At 38.7% G+C, this 7282-nt stretch overlaps 1 protein-coding gene across 1 annotated transcript in view; it reads right to left on the reverse strand.

The window, feature by feature from the left end:
• The window catches only part of PLEKHB2 (pleckstrin homology domain containing, family B (evectins) member 2), a 28445-nt gene that overhangs the window by 20320 nt on the left and 843 nt on the right, over positions 1-7282 (reverse strand). The window lies entirely within an intron of this gene.

Below are 7282 nucleotides of genomic sequence, written 5' to 3' on the forward strand. Positions count from 1 at the left end.
ATTACCCTTAAAATGCACATAAGCAGGTGATGACAGCAAGTTCTCTTTCTTTGTCTGAGTCTAGTATGCTTTCCTTTTGCTGAGTTGAATTCCCTAGCACTTGCGCACTGTAATAATTCTTGGAAACTTCTGTCTTTGAGGACTGGCTGCTGTCATTGCCAAGTTGTGCTGCTAATTGACTTGCATGCTTCCCTTTTTTTTTTATCCGTTGAACCTCCGTATGTCATTAATGCTCTCACCCTGGTCTTTGTGCTTTGAATTCAAGAGCAGATGATGACAGAAAGAGCTGTAAATTAGATGACCTACAGCAATGCCCTTTCCTTATGAGACAGTAAAAAGCATTCCCAACAATTTACTTAAGAGCTTGTCAGTTTTCTTTTATACTTCATTTGTGGAGCATGTGTGGGAATAAAACACATCATCTCCACATCTAATACAACTGTAACAGAAATACAACATGGACATCAGGTTTTGCAAATGGATTTTTTCCTGTTTACCTCCATGCACTTGCCCTCATCAAAACTTTCCTTGACCTCCTGGGAGCCCTTTGCTTTCACAAAATGGAGGCAAAAATGCTGCCAAGTTGAAATAGGACTGCCATTTTGTACTTGTGTCAAAAGACTGCCAGCTAGAGAGTATCTGGTTCCTGGTGACACTCTTTATACCATGAAGCTGAACAAAAAATCATCACTGCTGGAATCATCTCTGCCAGGCTCAGCTGAGAGGACTGGCAAAGACTGAGGTGCACACTGAAGGAATGGAGACAGTAGCCTAATTATTTTCACGTCAGTGATACACTGGGTGTACTCAGTTTACCAGGGAATAAACAGAGCTTTCAAGGGGATAGGGACAGCTGAGGAGAATACTCTTTTGATTTACATCTTCCAGCACTCTTGTCACATGCATAAGTGCTATGAAAACAGCACATATATAGAAGATACTTATTGCAGCTGAGAAGACATGACTGATTTCTTTAAAAACTCAGTTTCACAGGAAGAATAGATTCAGTGTAACAAAGCCCGTCATGACTCACTTGCGCAGAGAAAGGTTCTCACTCTGGGAACTGTTATTATGGTGAGATACAGTTGTTATGAGCCAGCAATACTTAAAAAATGCCTGACTGCCTATCTAAATAGAAAACTTGTGGAAATACAACCCTCAGAGGATATGCAGTCTATCAATATGTGCTTATCAGTAGCTTGTCCATATTTGCTTTGAACTTGTTTGAAAGTAATTGTTTAGAGGCATAATTGACTATTCTGTTTCCATATTTTGTTTCCTGTACCCACTTTACGCAAGGTGCCCTTTGTCTGTAATATCAGGGTAGTTTGCATTCTGTCTTCATGCTATACCCCTTGGTGTCTACATCAGTTTGTACCCTGGCTGTAGCCTGGAAAGAGCCAGTTGGTTCTCAGGGCATGCAGATGTGGGCACGGGCAGCAGGAGTGCAGCTGGCTGTGGTCATGTGGCTCCAGGAACAGGAGCTGAACTGAAGCATGAACCAAGAGCAGTGTGGCTGTAGCCACTATGTCTCTCATGAGGATCTCACTTTTGAGGGTTTTGTTTTGTTCTTAATCTTTGTTGCTGAAAGCTGCTGCATTGGCAGAGAGAAAGTCTGTGATGCTGAGGTCAGCCAGCTGAATTGGGAGGAAAGTGCAGGGGAATTTCCATGGAACTGATCAGACTTGTACCACAGGGTCATGTACCAAGAGGTTGTTTAGATAGGGTGTAGCTGGCATTTTCTGGATACTTGCAGAAATGCAGTGAACTCATGATACTCAGAATTATTAATTTGTTCTTTTATTTTTTTTTCTTTCCAAACAGAATTGAAATTTATCAGAGATGTTTCATAGCTTTGTCCTATGTTTCCTCTAAGTTATGGGTTACATGAGGGAAGAAGGATGTTAGAAAGAATACCAGACATAATCCAGTTTAGAAGAGCTTTATATAGTCATTACGAAACATAAAATAACACAGATTCCACAATAAGCATTGTCCCTATGCCCAAATGCAGGACTCTGAAGGGCAAGGCAATAGAGAAAGCTGTGAATAGCAGATTGTATGCATTTCTATGCATTACTTATTTTCATTGTATTTATTGCCTTCAATTTCTTGGCAAACTGTTTGCAGAAGTTTAATGATAATTGTGAGCCACACTTCCATCAATATGTAGTACTGCAGAATTGTCTTTATTTGCATTATGTTTCTGCCTATCAAAAGAAATTTAAGTCTTACTGTTGTGTGATGAAGTTGATATTTGTAACATTTTTTTTGTGACTAGATTATACCTTCTTAAACTGATAGTAGGAAAAGAAAGTGAAATAGGTTCATCTAAAGTTCAGCATCCAACCTTATAATTTTAGAAAGTTGACTTCGTAGTAAGAGATCAGCTGTTAAATTCTGTAAACTACCTATGCTGAAAAGTAAAATTTTATTAGAGACAGGCAGGGTTGAACACCTACCATTAACCCACCAGCAAAGCAATTACGATACAGCAAACAAAGAGTCACCTAGTCCAGAATTCAATTTATGGAAGTCAGATACTACTTTCATACCAAGACCAGTTTACAAAATCCAGATACATAAGAAAAAGAAACTAGCATTAGAAAGTCTTGAAGAATTAAAAGTCAAGGTCCCCACAGAAAGCAGCACTTGCTAATAAACACATTCTGCATTAAGCCGTGCAAGCTATGAGAGCACCCAACATTTGCAAACAAGTGTGAAGAATTACATCTTTTTGCAGAAGTTTGCTAAAAACAGCAGCGTGTACCTATCCTGGGGAAAGGAAGAGAAGAGAAGAGAAGAGAAGAGAAGAGAAGAGAAGAGAAGAGAAGAGAAGAGAAGAGAAGAGAAGAGAAGAGAAGAATGGTAACAGCATTACATACTTGAGAGGTTTAAAAAAGCATAAAAATTTTTGGTTGATATACAAGCCTTCTTGTTGCTAGTTGCAGACTTGACATATTAGTTATTCACATGAAGCCTCTAGAAAAGCAGTAATGTTCTGTTCTTATCTTGAAAATATGACATATTTTACTTGATAGAATGAATTGTATTCTAGGCACTTCTTAGATCCACTGAGATCTAAAAAAAATTCTCTATATTGAGATTTTTAACATATCTGCTAGCAAACTCAGAAATTGAAGTGTAAAATCCAAGGTACCATGAAGATTTGAAGTAGTCTTAATTTTATGTGGTGGTTCATCAAGTGTCAGAGAACGCAGCTGAAAACACTGCTTCTATCAAGATAAGCAATATGGTATTTTTATTTAATTAGTGACTTATGGATCAGTCTCAGTGAAGAGTCACTCTTTGCTTATTCACTAAACAGAGCCACAATACAAAATAGCATATGGTAAATGAAGACATCAACTGAGAACTGTATTTTCCTGTAGTAGAGGGCTATGAAACTTGAGCTATTTCATTATATGTAGCCTAACTTTCTGGACCTGAACAAATACTTGTTTAATGAGGGAGTTAGCCACAATAGGATTTCACAATTTGCAGCATCAGAATAATGAAAAATAGCCCTATTGAATGGAGTTTCAATATATAGTACTTCCCTCAATGTTACTCAGCAGTAAGAAAAAAGCAATGCAGAATGTGGTATGAGGGGCAATATGTTTACCTGATAAAGGTTGTGTCTAGATCAGATAGCATGAGATTGGTAATTACAAATGAGAGGGAGGCCACCAATTTGGTGGGTCAGGCTTTGCACTGAAAAGTGAAATGCATTCAATATTGTCCAGACTAGACTTAGCTAAACTCTATTTCCCTGTGCTTCATGGCTGTGGTTAGCGTTGTGGCTAATGTCTAATTAACAATTAAATAATTGACTCTTGCTTGACAGAGGCTTGTCCATGCATGCCACAAGGCCCGTCAGTATAGGGGACTAAAGAAAGTTTTATGTACAGGCTTGATAGAGAGTGAACACAAGGAAGAACTGTTTAATAGTTCTTAGTGAATATCAGGTTCTCCTAATTCTAATAAAGTTCTGACAGTAGTTCTTGAAGAAACCAGTTCTCTGTAGGGCCTCATTATTGTCACATAAGTGTCAGCATTTGGCTGGATTACTTGAACTTTCCAAGCAAACTATATTGATAGGCAAATGGAAATCACTGGTAAGCATTATCACAGAGGAGATACAAAGAGCACTGAATGTTCACTTCTTCTTTAAAATGTCATGGAAATGTCTGGCAGATAATTGTCATTTGCTTTTCTACAATAATTACTCAAGACTTTCGTCTCTGCCATTGTAAGCACTTGGACTAGGAACTGTCAAGCTGAGTTTATTAATCTTAGTGGATGTTTCTGCTTTAAAGTGCTTCAAATGTATATTTGAGTGAGACAGGTATCTATCATAGCAGAAGTGTAGAATCATTACCATCTGAAAGTGTCTCAGTGCAGTGTCTCACTGTTGTTAATTTTAGTAATTTGGAATAACTTTAAAAACACTGTGAAAAGTGAAAAAGCCGAAGGGCACTCAGCTGCCAAAATAGCACAGCTTTTGGAAAGGAGTTTGTCCCTCAAAAGAAGAAAAACAAGTTCATGAGTTTTGCAAATGGCATTTCCTTCCATAACAACACTTCTTCCCAATGAAATAGGTAAGAATTGCAGCTGATGTAAATTGGATTCTGTGTGTCCATATAAAATGAACTACTGGCTTGTAAGCTGGTATATATAACAAAAGGATCAAACTTATTCCATAAAAGAAGAAAAAGTAATACCCAAGAAATTTAAAGACTCATCCTAAAGTTTCAGTGTAATCCACATGCCTGCAGCTCTTGGCCTCCTGCCCTTCTTTGAATGAAAGACTTTGTGGGACAAGTGGAGCTGGTCATCAACTTTCACCCCCTGAGATGGGGAGGGGGATAGACGTCAAGCAGGTGCAATTTTTACTGCATTCAAACCCAGGCTGGAATCAGGATTTTAATCACACCTTTAATGGAACTTCCAACCTAGATAACGAGACGTTTCACTCACTGATTGTCTAGCCTTGGCACGTTGAATATGCCAGCTCCATTTGTGTACAGATACCTGGCGAACACTGGGTATCCAGCACAACATTGCCAGGTGTAGCATGTGTGTCTATTACCAAACACTTCTGTGGCTCTGAGCATCTGTATCAGAAGGGTTTTTTCAACACCAGAATGATTCCCAGAAGACAGAAAGATGGTACCATCTGTGCAGTTTTCTGATTTCCAGCTTTAGTGCTTGCTGCAATCTCACTGGGTACATCTTTTATTTAGGAATAGCTTGTTCAGTTTATGCTGCTGACTGATTCACATTTAGAATCGTCCTAAAAATTTCTAGGGCCAGTGGTCATCTCCCTGCCTCTTTTGTGGTTCTCAGGAAGCTTGTTTTGATGGAAATGAGTCACAACCTTAGACCATGCTTCACTCATCATATTGTCAAAGCAGAAACACAGATAAGCAAAAAATGTACTTGGGGAGAATTACTGGGCCATATACTTAGATAGATGTGACACAAAATCCCTTGAAGCAGACTTAGAAGAGAAAATGTTAAATAGTTACCATTTCAGTAAATAGAATAAAAAATCATACTGTGCTGTGATTCTGAACAACATAGGTATCTATTATCCTAGCCTTATCTTCATTTGGTTGCAGTTTTAAAATTTTGTGTAGTAGCTAAAAATAAGGAGAAACATAATGTACATTCTTTAAGAGGGGCAATTAGTCTCCTACTGGAGGAATGTCAGATATTGTTTTCCTCCCAATCAGGGCAGTTTCATGATGAAGCTAAACTGGCTTTTTATTTTCCATTCAAAGTTTCCATGGTAACAGCATGTAATCATGATATTTGTAAATAGCAACTACCCATGTAACTTCACAGCCACTTTGAATATTTTTTGCCACAATTTTAACATCCCTGAAATGTCCAACTCTATCTTCTTACAATTTTACTGCCAGTATACATAATGATTTGGGGATATTTCTGTTTAGGAAATCATCAGTGATGTAGCAGCACTGTAATATGTATAAGTGTATGTTGTGTGTGTTTGTACAGGTGTACATGCACGGACACATATTTATAGTGAACATCGTCTGGCAACGGCACATCCCATTATAAATCTGTATTTTTCAACTTCTTATAACTTTGCCAAGTTGAGGCCACTCAGGCTGAATGCCATTCAGCCCAATTTACGTTCTAGAGATTTCTTTTGTGCTGATAATTTGAAGTTTCAGCTAACCTTTTTCAATTGTAGCCAAGAATGTAGCTATGGAAGAAAACAACTTTTTGCCTTCATGGGGAAGATTCTTACAGCTTTTTCGGCAAGCCCTGGAACGGGGCTGTAGAGCACATGGATGATGCCTTGCTCTCACAGCTTTTTGCTGTTCTACTAAGAATTAACTCAAATGTGGCCAAGTTTTAATTCTCTGAAAAATCTCATCTCATATATGCAATCTTGCCTTCCTAAAATTTATAGCTTGAATTTGCTAACGTTTCTATCTGCATAAAGCATAATTTAGTCCCTGAGAACTCCTACGTGCTGACTGGCTGCATGTGCGCCATCCCAAATCGACTGAGTGTGCACCACTCTACTGCTCCAGGGCTAAATGACACTTGAACTCTAACTGCCTTTGCTTGAGTTCAGTGTAGACTGGGGACAAGAAATGAAAGCAGAAACAGAGAGAATGAGAAAGGGAGAAGGACTCTTCTGTGAGACGGGCACGTATGTTTAACATTAAACAGGTATTGAAAGGCTCTGCGGAGTAAGGATGCAGTGCATGTTTTTAACAAAGCCATTTCCATGAATCCCTCAAATTGCATCCCTTGCAAGCTTGGTATCTTTCCCATTTCCACCCCATCCACCTTACATCCCCAGAACACCGCTTCATGTGGCATTATAAATCAAGAATATAGGTTTTGGTTTTGACCTAAGTGGTCTGTATTGGAATGTTGTCAGTTGTTTTCCATTAGGAGAAACTGAGAATGAAATACAGTATTACTTTGATGTAGCTCTTTTCAAAGAATATGCAAAGATCCATTTCCTTGGGCACAGGAGGAAATAAGCAAAGGTGGTTTCTTTACTCATAGTATCTAGTCTCTTCCAGCTTGCAGTTGGCCAGACAAGTTCATTCTGGCCATGATCCTAAAACCAGTCCTTACTGCCGCTTTAGCTTTCGCTGGCTCCTCTGTCAAATCCTCCAGTGTTGTAACAGTCCTGGACAGACAGAACATAGCCTTCACTCACAACAGGACATAATTTTTAAGAAAAATCAAAAATAGCAACAGAAAAATCCTTGCAGGTTGTCGTGGCTTA

Source organism: Haliaeetus leucocephalus, unplaced genomic scaffold (assembly GCF_000737465.1).
Source record: "Haliaeetus leucocephalus isolate CR32 unplaced genomic scaffold, Haliaeetus_leucocephalus-4.0 Scaffold240, whole genome shotgun sequence".
Lineage (NCBI taxonomy): Eukaryota > Metazoa > Chordata > Aves > Accipitriformes > Accipitridae > Haliaeetus > Haliaeetus leucocephalus.